A 15,422-nucleotide genomic window follows, 5' to 3' on the forward strand; every position below is an offset into this window, starting at 1 on the left:
CCGTGGATGACACACCGTGGCTTTGCCCTGCTCCCAATTCCACCAGCAGTTCTAAAATCACATGCACCCCAAGTGCTGGCACTGAAACTCAGCGTCACGCCCTCAACCGGCTGCCTCTCTGCGCCCTTCTCCACGTACTGATGTGCTGGACTGCCACTCCTCGGACGGGGACGGTCTCCGCTGTCACTCACCTGGCGGTAGAGACCAGCTCTCGGGCGGTCTGCACCAGGAGTGAGCACTGCACACGACTCCATCCCCCCGTCCGTCACACACATTCTGGGGACCCCTGATGAAGGACAGACCTCTTTCAGTAAAACGGTGCAGCAGCCCTGAACGTCTTGGGAATCTACATGAAGTAATATTTAAGGCACAAATACAGTGTTATTTTTCAAGAACACCCATCAAAGATTAGATGCTGTGAAATAGTCATGCTGCTACGTGGCGTGACAAACTGACTTCTGAACACAAAATCAACTAGACTGATGTCAGGACTGGTGATATTCCCCAGGCACCATCACTTATAGAACATTAATTTTTTATTATAAAAGCAATTCTAGATATATGTGAAATTCACTGGATTCTAATGGGAATAATTTCCTCCTGCATAATGTGTCCCGATGGGAATCATACAACTCTTTGATTTTTGTTTTTAAGTTGAAGACATCAAGGGAAAGAAAACTCCTTCACAGAGAAGAAAGAGCAGAGCTCAGCCAGAGCAGCCCACTCAGCAACTCGGGGAGAGTCGGAGGGAGGAGGCAGCCGGGGAGGCCCCATGCAGTGCCAAGGCTGTTGGCCATTCTCCCCAAACACAAGAGGGGCAACCCCGAGTAGGAGGTGGGACCGGGAACAATTCGGTAACTCTCACCCCCCAGCTCCTTGGGAGAGTCCTGTGGGAGAGGTCAATTATCCCACAGAATACACATTCCCTGGACCAGGAAGCTACAATTGAACCTAAGAAATTGGATTTACATCAAGTACATTTCCTTCCTTCTCAGAATAAGATCCTGAAACCCATCGTAGGTGGCCCTGCCCACTGCTAGCACTCACATGGGAAGAGAACGTGCGGCCTGGGTTTTCTGTTCAGTCCCTTTGGGAAGGACAACTAACCTCCATCTGGACATTAGACGATCGCATGTAGCTGGAGAGCCGGGAGCTCCTTCAGACCAGAATCTGCACCCCTAACAAGCCCGGCTCTTCCATGACCTGAGGGGCGGGGTGGGGGTTCTTTCTGCTCCTGTGCAGGTGCTCGGTCCTCAGCTCCTGGTCCCAGACCTCACGCTTTCCAGGCGGCCGACCTAGGACACCTCTCCCCACAGGGCAGACACAGGTGGGGTGCTGGAGCGACACGGAGCCCCCCCGGGTCCCTCTTTCAGTGTGTGGAGACGATGTCTCCAGGGTTGCCCCGAGACTCACTCACCTGGCCAGGGCTTGAAGATGCTGCCCACCTGACCAGTGGCCCGTGGTCAGGGGCCCACAGACAGGCATCCGACCCCTTGGGCAAGTGTCCTGTCCCATCGGCTAAGCATCTGTTCTGGGGGGTCAGAGCTCGTACTTAGTGGTTATTAAACACTCCGAGCACCAGTCTCTGTCCGCATGTCTTCTTCATGGAGGCTGTCGAGTTGAACTGTGTCCCCCAAAAGACGGTGAAAGCCCTAACCCAAACCTCAGAATGGGATCTTATTTGGAAACAGGGTCACTGCAGGTGTAACTAGTTAAGAGGAGGTCACCCTGGAGTAGCGTGGGCCACTAATCCAACATGACTGGTGTCCCTATAAACACAGGGACATTTGGACACAGAAAGGAGACGCAGGGAGAGGACAGTGACGTGAGGATGGAGGCAGGGCCCTGGAGGCCCCAAAACCAGAGACACAGGGAAGGCCCTCCGAGGGTGGCCGGAGGGACCAAGGCCCTGCCCGACCCAGGGCGGGTACCGCAGACGACCTCTCATTCGCTGTCCCCTTTGGAGGCACCAATTTACAGAAGAGCCATCTTCTCAGAAAGCCGGACCTGTGCTCAAAATGAACAATACTAATGACAAGAACATACACCAAGGCACCAATGCAATAAGGCCCATTTTTATCATCTGTTATGAGTGTTAAAAACGTGTCAATGAACAGCCAATTTCATCTCCGACACGAAAGTGGACGGGAGGAGACCGGGTCCTTTCCCCCTTGAGCTGTGCGTCTGCCCCGCCTCAGCCCACCCCCCCCAAGGCCTCCCAGCCTGGCTCCCTCCCAGCCAACCCAGCACCGATGAAGCTTCAGCTCTGTCCCCCGCAATTACACAAGCCGAGAACCCGCAAGCTGGGGACACATGCCAGCACTTCTCTCACTTGTTCTACTGACTCCACACCGACCGGGAAGAGAAACACACACGGTCAACGCGTAGGGAGTTCTGTCTTCCTGTCCAGGTCAGAAGCCACAGAAAGGTTTTCTTTCCTGAACGCCCACGAGTGTTGGTCTGTCCTGCCCTTGCCCACAGGGCGGCAGTGGCCTGCTCTCTCCTTCCGGAAGCTCTTCTGTGGCTTACTCCCAGTGACCCATCACCACAGCCCCCCACCCCTCCTTCACCCTTCCCAGTACCTTTCACGGCTTCTTTCTGCTCCATCCATGTCTCATGCCCCCAGGGATGGCAGCTCCCAGCCTGTGGCCGACTGGCTAGAGGCTCCCCACACCTGCTTCTCCTGCAAACTCACACCAAGCTACCTGCCCCCACCTCCCTTGCAGCAGGGCCAGGACCTGTGACTGGGTCCAGAAGATCTCCCAGAATCTCCAGACTTCTGCTCTATCTGCTGTTTGGCTGGAAGGGCTCCAGGAGTCCAGAAGAGAGGGCAATGCCAAGGACGGAAGGACCCAGATCAGCCCGGGCCTCCATCTGAAAATGTTCAGGGGAGGTGGCTGTCCGGGAAGGCCCCCATCAGACAGGTGCATGCAGGAAATGAGCTTTCCCATGTGAAACCTCTGAGATTGGGGTTGGCCCGTTTACCAGGGCCTCATCCTGTGTCCCTCCTGAGCGTCTACCTGCAACCCCACTGCTGGGCATCCCTGCTAGAATGTTCTAAGGGCACCTCACCTTCTCCCCACTGTGCTCCAACCTGCTCCTTGCTGTCTTCTCCACCCCTGGGAAGGACGGTGCCTTTCCCCTACATCCAAGCCAAGTGATGAGTCCTCATCCTCCCCTCCCCCTCTTGTCTCCATCAGCCCCAAGTCCTATCAGGCTTCCTCTCCAGCTGTCCCCCTCATCTAGACACCACTGTCCACTCAGGTCTGGCCTGTTGAACCCATGGCCTGGCCCCCAGGAGATTCTCCCTACCCTGGGCATCTTCCCTCTTAGCAGAAGAGGATGCACATTTGATCAAAGCAGCTTTCTCAGGGGACTCCGGGACCACTCAGACGCGTTCTCGGTGTGCCTGCTGCCCCCTCCGTCCTCCTTCTTCCCTCTCCGTGTCGGGAGGCTGCACCTTCCTGTCTGAGCCACCTCGGGACCCTGCTCTACCGTCCTCCCTGGAGACGTGTCGTGTGCCCCTGAACACCCCGTGGCTGTCCTCACCAGGTGTGCATTTGCTTCATTCCCTCCCTATGTCCTCTGCGAACTGTAGGCTGCTCTGTCCCCTGTGTCCGCAGCCACAAGACAGGGTCCACAATGGAGGGCGGGCCTGATCGATCGTGCTGACAGGGAGTGAATGGTGAGCGTTGTGTTTCCGAAGCCCACCAGCCTCCAGTCCCGTGGCGTGCCCCGCTAGGGAGCCGTGCCCATGCATGACGTGGAGGCCCACCTCTCTCGGCCTCGCCCAGAGGGCATCTCAGGGGCCGCGGTGCCTGACACCGCAGGTCGCCAGGCTGCTCTGCTGCTCAGTGCCCCCTCCTCACAGACGAAGCCATCAATCCTCTGCTGCTTTCGTCCAGCATGAGGGCGACACAGAAGCCCTTCAAAGTCTGATAGGAGTGTTGACCGGAATCATCGTCATCTTCGGTACTAGAGACGGTACGTAAGGCAGACCACCATCTACGACCCACATTCAGCTTCCAGAGAAATCGGTTTGTAAGTCTCAAACCCACTCCGACCTCAATGCAAACTCTTCCAGCGGGCCTGCGTGGTGACCCCACTTTGTGGGGGAAGAGAAGCCTGACGGGCCCGCACAGCGAAACGCATACTTGTGTTCATCAGACGTCCTTTTCCTGCTTATCAAGCATCGCAGCGTGGCGCCGGGTCTCGCAGCGACCAGAGCAAGTGGAAATGCAGGTTTCTGCTTCCGGCTGGGAGCCACAGCTCCGCAGGAGGACGTTCCCGTCCTCCATCACTTACAGCCAAAAGGACCAAAAGGTAGGTGAGCAAGACGCCGGTCTGGCCACTTGCCCAGAAACGACGTTTCACATTGGGAGCTTCACATCTGGGGATCAGTCATGGGACCTGGAACGGCGTTTGGCCTCAGAGCCTCTGCTGTCCTTCCGGGCGTCCCTCTCACCATGCACCACGTTATTGTCCCCGCCAGGGACAAAGCCTGTCTGCCCAGGAAAGGTTGGCTCTTCCCACACACCGCAGAGGCCTCTTGTGGCCCCATGTGGAGAACACGCCTGTGCCCCCACCAGGTACCCCTTGAGTCAGCCTCACAGCCCCTGAACAAGAGTGAGGGTGGACGGCCCTGCTTCAGGCCCCCCTTGACTACGCTCACCCGGAGTTCTCTCATTCTTGTGTCAATAAAGCCCAGGGCATCACTGAAAGTATTCCTCAAGACTAAAATTGGCGCATTTTCTTAGAATTTTAAAATGTGAGAAACGAACAGAAAGTATCTCCTCCGTCCTCCTTAGCAAAGATATTCAGATTCTATAAGCTTAAATGATGAATAAATATCCTAAAGCCAGACACAGCGCTGTCTGCCACCACGGTCCTGCAGCGGCCCAGGACAAGGGGCAGAGAAGCGGGGCCCAGCCTCCCACTTCAGACCGCCGTGTCTCAGGACGGCTCCGTGACCTCGCAGAGCGGCGCTCACGTCCCACCGGAGAGCGGGGCTGCTTTCCAGCCACAACCGGTTGGCTTCACGGACGCTGGGATGAGCTGGGACGCTCCGCAGAAGCCTCAGTCCCCTCCTCACACTGCTCCTCCATCCTGTCCGATTTCTATCCTGCAGACGACTTCAAAAAGAAAGACACTGGGTCTAGGAAAACACAGGTAACTTTTGTATAATTTGGTTTTATGTAACCAAATGTGTGCATTTTCGGTGCGTGCACATTAATCATCCATGGGTGGAAATGAACAGAAGCTATCCTCTCTAGTTACCCCAACCGCTTAGAATCTCAGCAGCAGCGCAGCTCTTTGGGATCCCGTGCGCGACCCCGTCCAGATGGAAAAGGCTGCTGCTCACTGATCGAGAAGTCTGTCCGTTCTCCAGGGCTCCCCCAAGAATGAGCACCTTCACCGCGAGGAGACTGTGCTCCCGCGTGAGATCCAGCGCCCGCCAACTGGAGGCAGGGGACTCTGTTACATCCCACGCTGAGCCGAGGCCCTTCTGGATGAAAGAGCTCACCCCCTGAGATATGTCCCCAGTGACCACAGGGTTGCAGCACGGGGTCTGGAGCAGAGCAGGCCTGGGTCTGAATCCAGCCAGGTGCGGGCTGTGATGCTGGGACAGCTACATGTCTGTGACGAAACCTCATCCGCGGGCTGGAGTCCGCACAAACCTCACAGGGTGGAGTGAAATCAGATGGACAAACACAACAGGTGCTCACACAGTCCCTGGCATACAGCAGGTGCTCAATGAATGGCCTGGGCGACTCTCGGGAGAGAGGAAGCAGGTGTCCAGGGAAGGACCGGCGGCAGAGCGGGGTGCGCACTTGGGTTCCCACCAGAACCCCAAGACGACTCCAGTGTCTGAGTCAGCAGCAGGTTTCTGCCCTTTCTCTATGCCAGGCTTCTTTCCCAAAGCAGACAGGAGCAGGAAATGAGCGGCTCGATGCCCCATTAACGGAGGTTTCTATCACAGCCCAACGCACGGGGGAGCTGCCTGCGCGCGTCCCCACCCCGGCCTCCAGGACCGCGAATCAAGCTCCTCCAGAGACTGTGACCCAGAGACGCTGGAAGCTGACTTGATGGGAAACCACAGCTGCGATGTCCTGTCTCGTGGCTGGTCGTGGCCTCTGTCATGACGGAGCATCTGCATATTTCTGTGAGGCAGAACGGCGAGTTTGTAATACGCGGCTATTAGCCAAATCCCAGCCAAGGGAAAGGTGATGCTAGCCAGACTCTCTGATGTTCACCTTTGGGAAAATGGGTAGTGTTCCTGTTCATCAGGAAGTTTCCTGTTACTAACCAGGACACTCCATAGTTTCGTTTGGGCGAAAACACCCGAACACAGCGTCGGATATCAGCACCCATGTCAGCAACTGGCTAAGACGAGGCCCATGTTGCCTTTTCTCCTAATGCAAGTTCTTGAAAATGTGGAAGTGAAAGACAATATAAACAATGATGTGGGAACTATAAAACGGAAATGCTTTCCACCCACGGAGGAAATAAAAATCCCAGGCACAGGCACAGCGCACGGGAGGCCACGGTGCATGGAAGGCCACGCAGCCACTCTACGCTCCTGGGTCTCCTTCCCTCCGAGGAGGGCAAATTGGGCAGCTGCTAGATTGTTGTTACAGTTACACTTTTCTTTCAAAAGTAAGGTGTAGATTTATTTTAAATACATATCTTTTCAAATTTTGCTGGTGAAAGATGCTAAGAGATTTTCCCTTGAGGGCAAATAATAGCTTTTTCAATCACTAATATGCTAATATCCAGAAATTCAGAGGAAACCCATCCTGCTGGCAAAGCGGCATGTATGGTTTTAATATATTGTTAGAAGATGTTAAGAAGATGCTTTATTGTGTAAGAGGTTTTTGTGTTTTCCATAAAATGAAACAAGCAACGTTTTACAAGACAATATATTTTGTAAATAGTGAGATTCTTAATATAAATTTTACTGCGTGTGCTCTCCAAGACTCCTTATTTAATTGTGTTACCAGGTAAAATGACAGAAAATCCTTCTTCTCTTGAGTAACACTGATGAAATTTCCCTGGTTGCTGTTGAGCAGTTTTCAAGATATCAAGCTCTTTTTCTCTTCGGGCTAATAAAAACCATGCCAGTGCGTGCACGCTAATGGTCTCTGTTGCCCTTATGATTGATCTGGAAGCCGTCACGAGACTCTAAACTCAGGAGGCGGTCAAGGGTGCCTGGGTGTCTCCGTCGGTGAAGCGTCTGACTTGGGCTCAGGTCATGATCTCAAGGTCCTGGGATTGAGCCCCGTGGATCTCACCGGTGTCCGATGCAAGAATTGACTTGGACATACACAAAATGTATGAGCACCTTCACCCTCTTCGAAAAAGCTGTACCAGTCAGAATAGGTACGCCAGTTCAGTAATGTTCTCATGGCGGGAAAGGTGTGGTCTTGACTGGATCCGGAACACTGTGCAGCAAGTGAGGAAGGCTGTGTGTGTGTGTGTGTGTGTGTGTGGTGTGTGTGTTTGACCTTAACTACTCCCCTCCGGGGTCAGGCTCCAAGCCAGGCTCTGTCTGGACCCTCCAACTCCGGGGTCCATCAAGGCAGAGCCCACCCCAGGGGGCTTCACAGAGCCCTTTCTACTTCCCCTAAGGGTCGGCCCCTCCCTCAGTGAGAACCACGTGTGGACTGCTGGTGGTGGCCCTGTGTGCAGATGTGGGGTGCAGGGCTCCCCCAGCGATGTCCAGTTCGGCAGTGTTTGTCTTCACCGTCAGAACGCTGTGGGCTTGCCCGCAGGCTGAAACGGGGACACAGAAACTAGGGATCCCTCTGGAGGCGAGGGAGGGGAGGAAGCCGCACCCCTGGAGGGTGCCTCTAGGCATGCTACCCATCAGGCGAGCGCTCGCAGCAAGTCCCGGAGCAGAGGGGTGCACGGCAGGAAAGGGCCGGTGCCTGCCCGCCAAGAGGCGCGCGCGCTCCGGGGATGGAAGCACGCAGGGCAAGGAGCAGCGCTGCCAGACGGAACCGCGGCAGATTAATCAAGTTGGTATTTCCCATCCTGATTAAACAATGAGGCATCCTGGGGTTTCTGCTGTCTGTCCCGATGCGTGCTCATCACACTGACACGTAAACCCTGCACAGCTCCCTCGGGAGCAACTACCTTTTAATTCTTCCCTCGAAAGATTAATTCCATTGTTATGGAACCTGTATTATAAGCACCATCAACTAATCATTAGTCATTTTCACACAATCTGACCTTCCCCGCCACACATCGTGGAGTGTTTTCCAAGAGATCTTTTTTGGGATCTGGAGACTGTCACACAAGTTGAGAAGGAAGAGTTAAAAAGAAACAATAGTGTGTTTGTCCCATAACTTCACAAAGAGGAGAACGACCGAAATGGCTTCTTGTGTGGGATTTTAATAGCTGAGAAGGCAAAAGATAGGGAGAGCCATGCTCTGTCCTAGCCCCATGACACCTGCCCGGGGGGTGGGCAGGAGAGGCAGCAGAGACCAGGCTGCACTGGGGTCTCATGCCGCCAGCCTGTCCAGCTCCAGAATCTCCCCAGGATGGTGTGCATGTCAGTGTCCTGGGGCCGCCACAGAGCCCCAGCCCGGCGGGCTGCACCGCGGACCTGCCCTCTCCCAGTCCTGAAGGCGCAGGCCCGGGATCCGGGTGTGGGCAGGCCCACGCTCCCTCAGAAGGCACCGGGGAAGGGGGTCCAGCACATGCCCAGAGCTCCCTCTGCGTTCCCTGTGGTCTCTGCTGTGTTCTCACCTCCCCTTTTATAAGGACACCATCACTGGATTAGGACCACCTGACCCCAGTGTGACCTCAGCTTAACCAGTTACATCTGCAGCGACCTCGTTTCCGAATAGGGTCCCATCCTGAGCTCTGGGGGTTAGGGCTTGAAGAGGACTTCGGGTGGTGCATTTTCAACCCACACAGCTGATTTGGATTATGCGACCAGTGAAGTGATGAGGGTTCAGAGGGACACATGTGATCTCCTGGAGCCGGCCAGGGCTGGGACTGGCCTCTGAAGCAGACCAGACTGGCCCAAAAGGATGGAGCCTTTCCAAAGTCCTTTACTCTTCCAAAACTTGACTGTGCCTCAGAAGATCAGCCAGAGAAGCACCTGTCTGCCCTGGGCTATGACAGAGGCGTGGGGCAAGACGCCAGCTGTGTCCAGGCGGGAGAAATGGCCAGCTCCAGGGCGGGAACTCTGCGGACCAAGGTGCAGAGGACCCACCGAAGTCTTTCTAGTCTCCTTTGCCTCCAACCCAATGTGACGCCTCTTGTTTCGAGCCATGGCATCATAGGAGACATCCTATATCAGGAGCACCAACATCGCCGGTGTGTGCACGTGTGCTGCATCTCTCCCCCCCCAGCACCAACATCGCCGGTGTGTGCACGTCTGCTGCATCTCTCCCCCCCAAGCACCAACATCGCCGGTGTGTGCACGTGTGCTGCATCTCTCCCCCCCCCAGCACCAACATCGCCGGTGTGTGCACGTGTGCTGCATCTCTCCCCCCCCCAGCACCAACATCGCCGGTGTGTGCACGTGTGCTGCATCTCTCCCCCCCCAGCACCAACATCGCCGGTGTGTGCACGTCTGCTGCATCTCCCCCCCCCGAAGCACCAACATCGCCGGTGTGTGCACGTCTGCTGCATCTCTGCCCTCCCAGCACCAACATCGCCGGTGTGTGCACGTGTGCTGCATCTCCCCCCCCCAGCACCAACATCGCCGGTGTGTGCACGTGTGCTGCATCTCTCCCCCCCCCAGCACCAACATCGCCGGTGTGTGCACGTGTGCTGCATCTCTCCCCTCCCCAGCACCAACATCGCCGGTGTGTGCACGTGTGCTGCATCTCTCCCCCCTAGCACCAACATCGCCGGTGTGTGCACGTGTGCTGCATCTCTCCCCCCCCCAAGCACCAACGTCGCCAGTGTGTGCACGTGTGCTGTATCTCCCCCCCACCAAGCACCAACATCACCGGTGTGTGCACGTGTGCTGCATCTCCCCCCCTCCAGCACCAACATCGCCGGTGTGTGCACGTGTGCTGCATCTCCCCCCCCAAGCACCAACATCGCCGGTGTGTGCACCTGTGCTGCATCTCTCCCCCTCCAGCACCAACATCGCCGGTGTGTGCACGTCTGCTGCATCTCCCGCCCCCCAAGCACCAACATCGCCGGTGTGTGCACCTGTGCTGCATCTCTCCCCCCCCCAGCACCAACATTGCTGGTGTGTGCACGTGCGCTGCATTTCTCACCCCCCCCCCAGCACCAACATTGCCGGTGTGTGCACGTGCGCTGCATTTCATACCCCCCCCAGCACCAACATCGCCAGTGTGTGCACGTGTGCTACATCTCTCCCCCCCCCAGCACCAACATCGCCGGTTGTGCACGTGTGCTGCATTTCTCTCCCACCCCTCCCCCTGGAAGTTGGAAACATTTCCAGAGCTTAGGATTTCCCTGCATTGCCAACCACAGTGAAATTTGGGAAGGCACTGCTGACCAAGTCATGTCCTTGCCAAATAAAAATTCCTAGCAGTTAGACTGTAGAGTTTGAGAATTCACATTCTCACTGTGCAGAAAAGAGTCTCTAAGCGTCTTGGCATTTCTCAGAATTCTTACACCAAAAACCTCTTTCTCCCATTGATGGAAGAGATTAAAATTACATGGAGGGTAATTGGCTTTTTGACCAATGTCAACTACACACACACAGACACACAGACACACACACACACTCGGGGGTACTCAGGGCCTGGCATCCGGGGTGCTCTGTGTTCTGGCCTCCACTTCTCTCTATCCAGACTGATTCTGGTCCTCTTACACCCATTTCCAGGTGCTCGCCTGCACTCATCACAAGGCTCACAGGACTTCCCAAGCAGGTGTCGTCATTCCCACCTCTGAACCATTGCCCCTCTCGTTCCTTCGGCTTGGAAAGCTCTTCCCCTTTCTCCCTGCCAGTCCCTGGGATGCTTTCAGCATTTAAAACAAAAGCTAAAAATTCTTAATAAATAAAGAGCTTCTATAAACCAATAATAAAAATGCCAAAGAAATGGGGCAAAAGTTTGGGAAACAATTCAGAGATGTGAAAAGCACAGGAGGAGGAAGGGGAGGGGGAGGAGGAGATGGGGAGGAGAAGAACAGGAAGAAGGAAGGGGAAGAGGAGGAGGAGAGGGGGAGGGGAGGAAGGAATGGAAGCAGGTGGGAGGGGAAGGGAGGAGAAGGGGAAAATAAGGAGGTAACAGACGAAACTTAACATTCAGTAGTGACCCAATAAATACAAACAGGTGGGGAATTTTCACCTATCAAACTGGCCAGACACTCTCACCAAGCTCTCAGGGCAGCAGACACAATGCTGATGTGCTGATAAGAGCATAAATCCATGTATTTGAGGAGACTGTTAGCAGCATGCTGGGAAAAACCTGCAACACCTACCCGCCAATGCGACAATCCTGAGAACTGATCCAAAAGGAAGGAAGGAAGGAAGAATGTGCAAGTGATTAGAACCAGGGTGTTCATCACAGTGATTATACCAACAAAAATGGAAAAACCCAATACAAGAAAATGTGTAATCGTTATATAGCTTCATAACAGAATAGTTTGCAGCCGCTTAAGATGGTGCTATAGAAACAGATTTGTTTACGCGGGAAAGTCAATATGCTATTAGGAGAAGAAGGCAGATTGTGACACTTTACGAATGCCATGATCCTGTGTGTGCGTGTGTACCTACCCTTAGCGTGGCACCTGGTACCTACTAAGTAGCTTACCACAGACGACATACAGGGACTACAGCAAGGCAGGGTGGGAGAGGGAGGAGGAGGAAGAGGATGGCAGGGGAAGGGAAGGGGATAAGGGGCGAGGGATGTTCTGGAAAGATCATGCCAACGTTCCCACAGTTTTGTCTCGGTGAGTCACATATGATCATCTTTAGTCCGTTCTTTTTTTTTAACTTGTTTGTATATTCTGATTTGGGGACAATAGCTGTGTCTACTTTTGTTATATAAAATAATAATAGGTATTAAATCAAAACACAAGGTAAATTCCACCCTTCCCTTAAAATCCACCTGAAATTTTAGTCTGTTTGTGGAAACCGTCTCCAGCTCCTACAGCCTGCTCGCATTTCCGGCACGTGAATATGCAGGTTTACTTCCCCTATGGAATGAGTCTTCGAGAACTCCAGGTAAGAGCACGTGCTGCATGGAGGTCAGGGCTCCTGGAGAGCAAGGCTGAGCTTTCATTGTACTCAGTGCCTGTGACTCACCCCTGGAAGGTGTGCAGTCAGTCCCTTGGAAATCACCGACCCCCAGCAGGACCTGCCGGGGTGGCTGAGGCAGCTGCAGAATCGCCAAGAGGGACACACGCAGTCCGGTCCAGGTCCGTGAGAGGAAGCATTTAGGGATCTACCACACGGACCAGGATAGGCCCAGGAGCTTCCGGGGGCAGAAACTCAGCCCACGTCACTAAATGAAATACCGCACTTCCCTTCCTGAGGGAGGGGGCTGGAGGTGATGAAATCTGTCTTGGGAGAGACACACTAAAAAACCTAGTGACCAACTTCCTCTCACTGCTTCTTTTAAACCTAGAGAAAACTTGGGAGAACTTTTTTTTCCCATAAAATAAACTATCAGTACGTACGCCCAACTGAGTAATCTTCCGTAAAAGGATAAATACTGTCCTCGCTCAAATCAGACTTGCACACCAAAGCTCCTACGTGGCATCTGATTTAATCCTTGGTAAGGAGCAAACCCACAGGAAGCCAGAACAGAGCTGGCTTGGACCTGAAGTCAAGGTCAAGACAGACGCTGGGGTCTGAGCACAGACAGCCACCCCCCAAGCACTAGACGCCAATCAGGGCTGGAGCCCAAAGCATCATTTTCAAGACTACCTGCTCAGGGAACACAGACAGAAAGAAGGCCTCTATCTTCCCTCGTACAGTGCCTTTTCACCATTTTCAGAAATTTATTATTGAAGTGAAATTCACATAACGTAACATGAACCATTCATTTTACAAGGAACAATTCGACGGCATTTCTTGTGTTCACAATGTTGTGCAACTAACAGTCCCATCTAATTCCAGAACCCCAGAAGGAAACCCAGTACCCATAAAAGTTTCCCCTTGTTCTGCTCCCCTTGGCCCCTGGGCACCGCCACCTGCTCGGTGTCTCTGGGGCTCTGCCCGTTCTGGACCTTTCTCACGAAAGCGCTCCTACGGTAACGTCCGTGTCTGTGCGCCTTCCTGCAGCGCCCTGCTTTCCAAGCTCCTGCAGGTTGTGACGGGGGTCAGTTATGGTCCTTTCCTCTTTACGGACAGAGCAGCTGTAGACTGCAGCCCGGCAGTGACCCCTGGCCTGGCTACCCCCACTGTGGGGCCCTGCCATGCAGGCTCGAGCTGTCCCTGCGCGGCCTCCTGCGGCCCACTCTTGGCCCACTGTCCTCACCCCCAGCTTCCCTGAAACAGCCTGGGGTTTGGAGGGAGCTAGTCATCGTCTCTGACCTGGAGATGCTCACACCTCTGGCCCACGTGTGGTGACTCGCTCCACATGTGGACCTGGGTGCAAAGAGGGTTAGTGCAGCCGTCCACGTGTCAGCAACGGTAGGGACATGGCCACAGTGGACAGTCTTCTACCCACGCTGCCCTGCCGGGGTGCTGCGGTGGGCCTCTCAGCCGTGCTCTCTGGGGCCAGCTCTGCAGCCTGCGGCGCGCTGCTGTCGGCCAGGGGAGCCGGGGACAGCAAGGGCCGGGGCGGGAAGCCAGTGCAGGCCTCTGCGAGGCGGGCCTGGGGCGGGCCGGGGCGGCGTGGAAAGCACTGGGAACCTTCCACGGTGCAGGTTATGGTGCCCACCGCCTTGACCTCTGCTGGGGGCGCGTGACACTCACGGAGCTCTCTGCTGGTCTGTACTGCACCTTCACCTGTGCACACGCGGGGCTGACCGTGCGAGTGAACGGTGCCCACCGCGCACAGCGTGACCCCGTGGGGAAGACGTGCTGAGCTGTCGGCGGGACGGGCCTTTAGGAAACAGACCCATTCTTCCCCGTGTAGTCTGCGCTGGTCGCATCTTTAATTTTTTAACTGCGAGCACATACTCTTGTCCTGACTTCCCTTCAACCACCAAAAATAATACACACCTTCACCGCAGATTAGCCTTACCGTCCGCTACCTGCAGAGGCCGCCACACTACAACCACTTCCGGGGGACCGCCTCCACGCGCGAGGGGACCAGGACCCCTTCCGGGGGACCCCGCCCAGCAGCAGAGAGCCTCTCCCCTGGCTCCACCGCCTCCTCCGGGAGTTGCCCGACCCTCTACTCCAGCAGTGAAGGAACCCACGTGGAGGGCAACCCCCTGCTGGACCCCCGGATGCTCGCACTCATTCCCTGCCCACCTCTCCTGAGCTGCCGGCCGTAGCTAGACCTGCTCGTGCAGCTGATTAACCACAGAAACTATGGAAACGTGGGGAAGCCCTCCACTGCCCTAAGGAAATGGCCAAGGGCACAGGAGGCCCGGTCAGCGGACGTAACCTGCACCTGGATTCCAGCCTGTGTGATGCTCCCTTCCTCGGGGGCACAGAGGGACAGTTAGACTTTGTTCAGAGACCTCTTGGGGGTAAACGTGGCGTGGAAGCAAATGCCTGCCGACGCTCAACCACCGGTAGTCACGGCACACGGCGCACCACCTGTCACAAGTCTGTCCATTTCAAAGCTCTGTCTCTCTAGCACATTTCCTCTGGTCAGTGACAGTGTCACCAGTAACCCTGTCTAGAACTGCTTACCTCAGAGTAAGAAACTAAGCCTCTTTCCCCGCAGAAACTCCCATCAGCCCTGGGGTTAGAAGCCTTGCAACTGTCACAACCAGTGCTTACTCCAGGTACCTCATACATGCGGGCCCTTGGGCTTGCTTCTCCCTGGAGGGAGGAGACGCGGGAGGGTGGGGCTTGCACGTCCCGTCCTCGGCATTTCACCATCACTGGTGCCCTTTGATGTTGTGGAAAGGACAGTCAAACGTCCATAAGAAAATCTCGAGATGCCAGGTTTCTGCCACCGGCACAGAGCCTGCCATTGCTGGAATCCGCCACGGGGAAGGAGATGCAGCCCTCAACGGCCCCGACAGGCCAGTTGGCATCCCAGCGGAGACCTTGTATGGATCAGCTGCGTACTCGGGGATGTTTACCCTGACGGTGATGTAGTGACAGTCTGATCTAATTACATGTCAATAAACCAAAGTCCGGATGCACCGAGGAGACCAGAAGGGGATTACAACACTCCATTGGCAATTCTTAAGGAACAAGGACTCAACCTTCAGATTCAATTACTGGAAAGCTAGCCAACTATGAAGCCGTGACTCAGGGAAAAGAGAGATGCGGGTCAACCTCAGTTTTATAACCTGGTATAGACTAGCTCCATTTAAAAAAAACAAAAACAAAAACAACCTCCTGCCTTTCG

This window comes from Ursus arctos, unplaced genomic scaffold (genome assembly GCF_023065955.2).
Source record: "Ursus arctos isolate Adak ecotype North America unplaced genomic scaffold, UrsArc2.0 scaffold_10, whole genome shotgun sequence".
NCBI classification, from domain to species: domain Eukaryota; kingdom Metazoa; phylum Chordata; class Mammalia; order Carnivora; family Ursidae; genus Ursus; species Ursus arctos.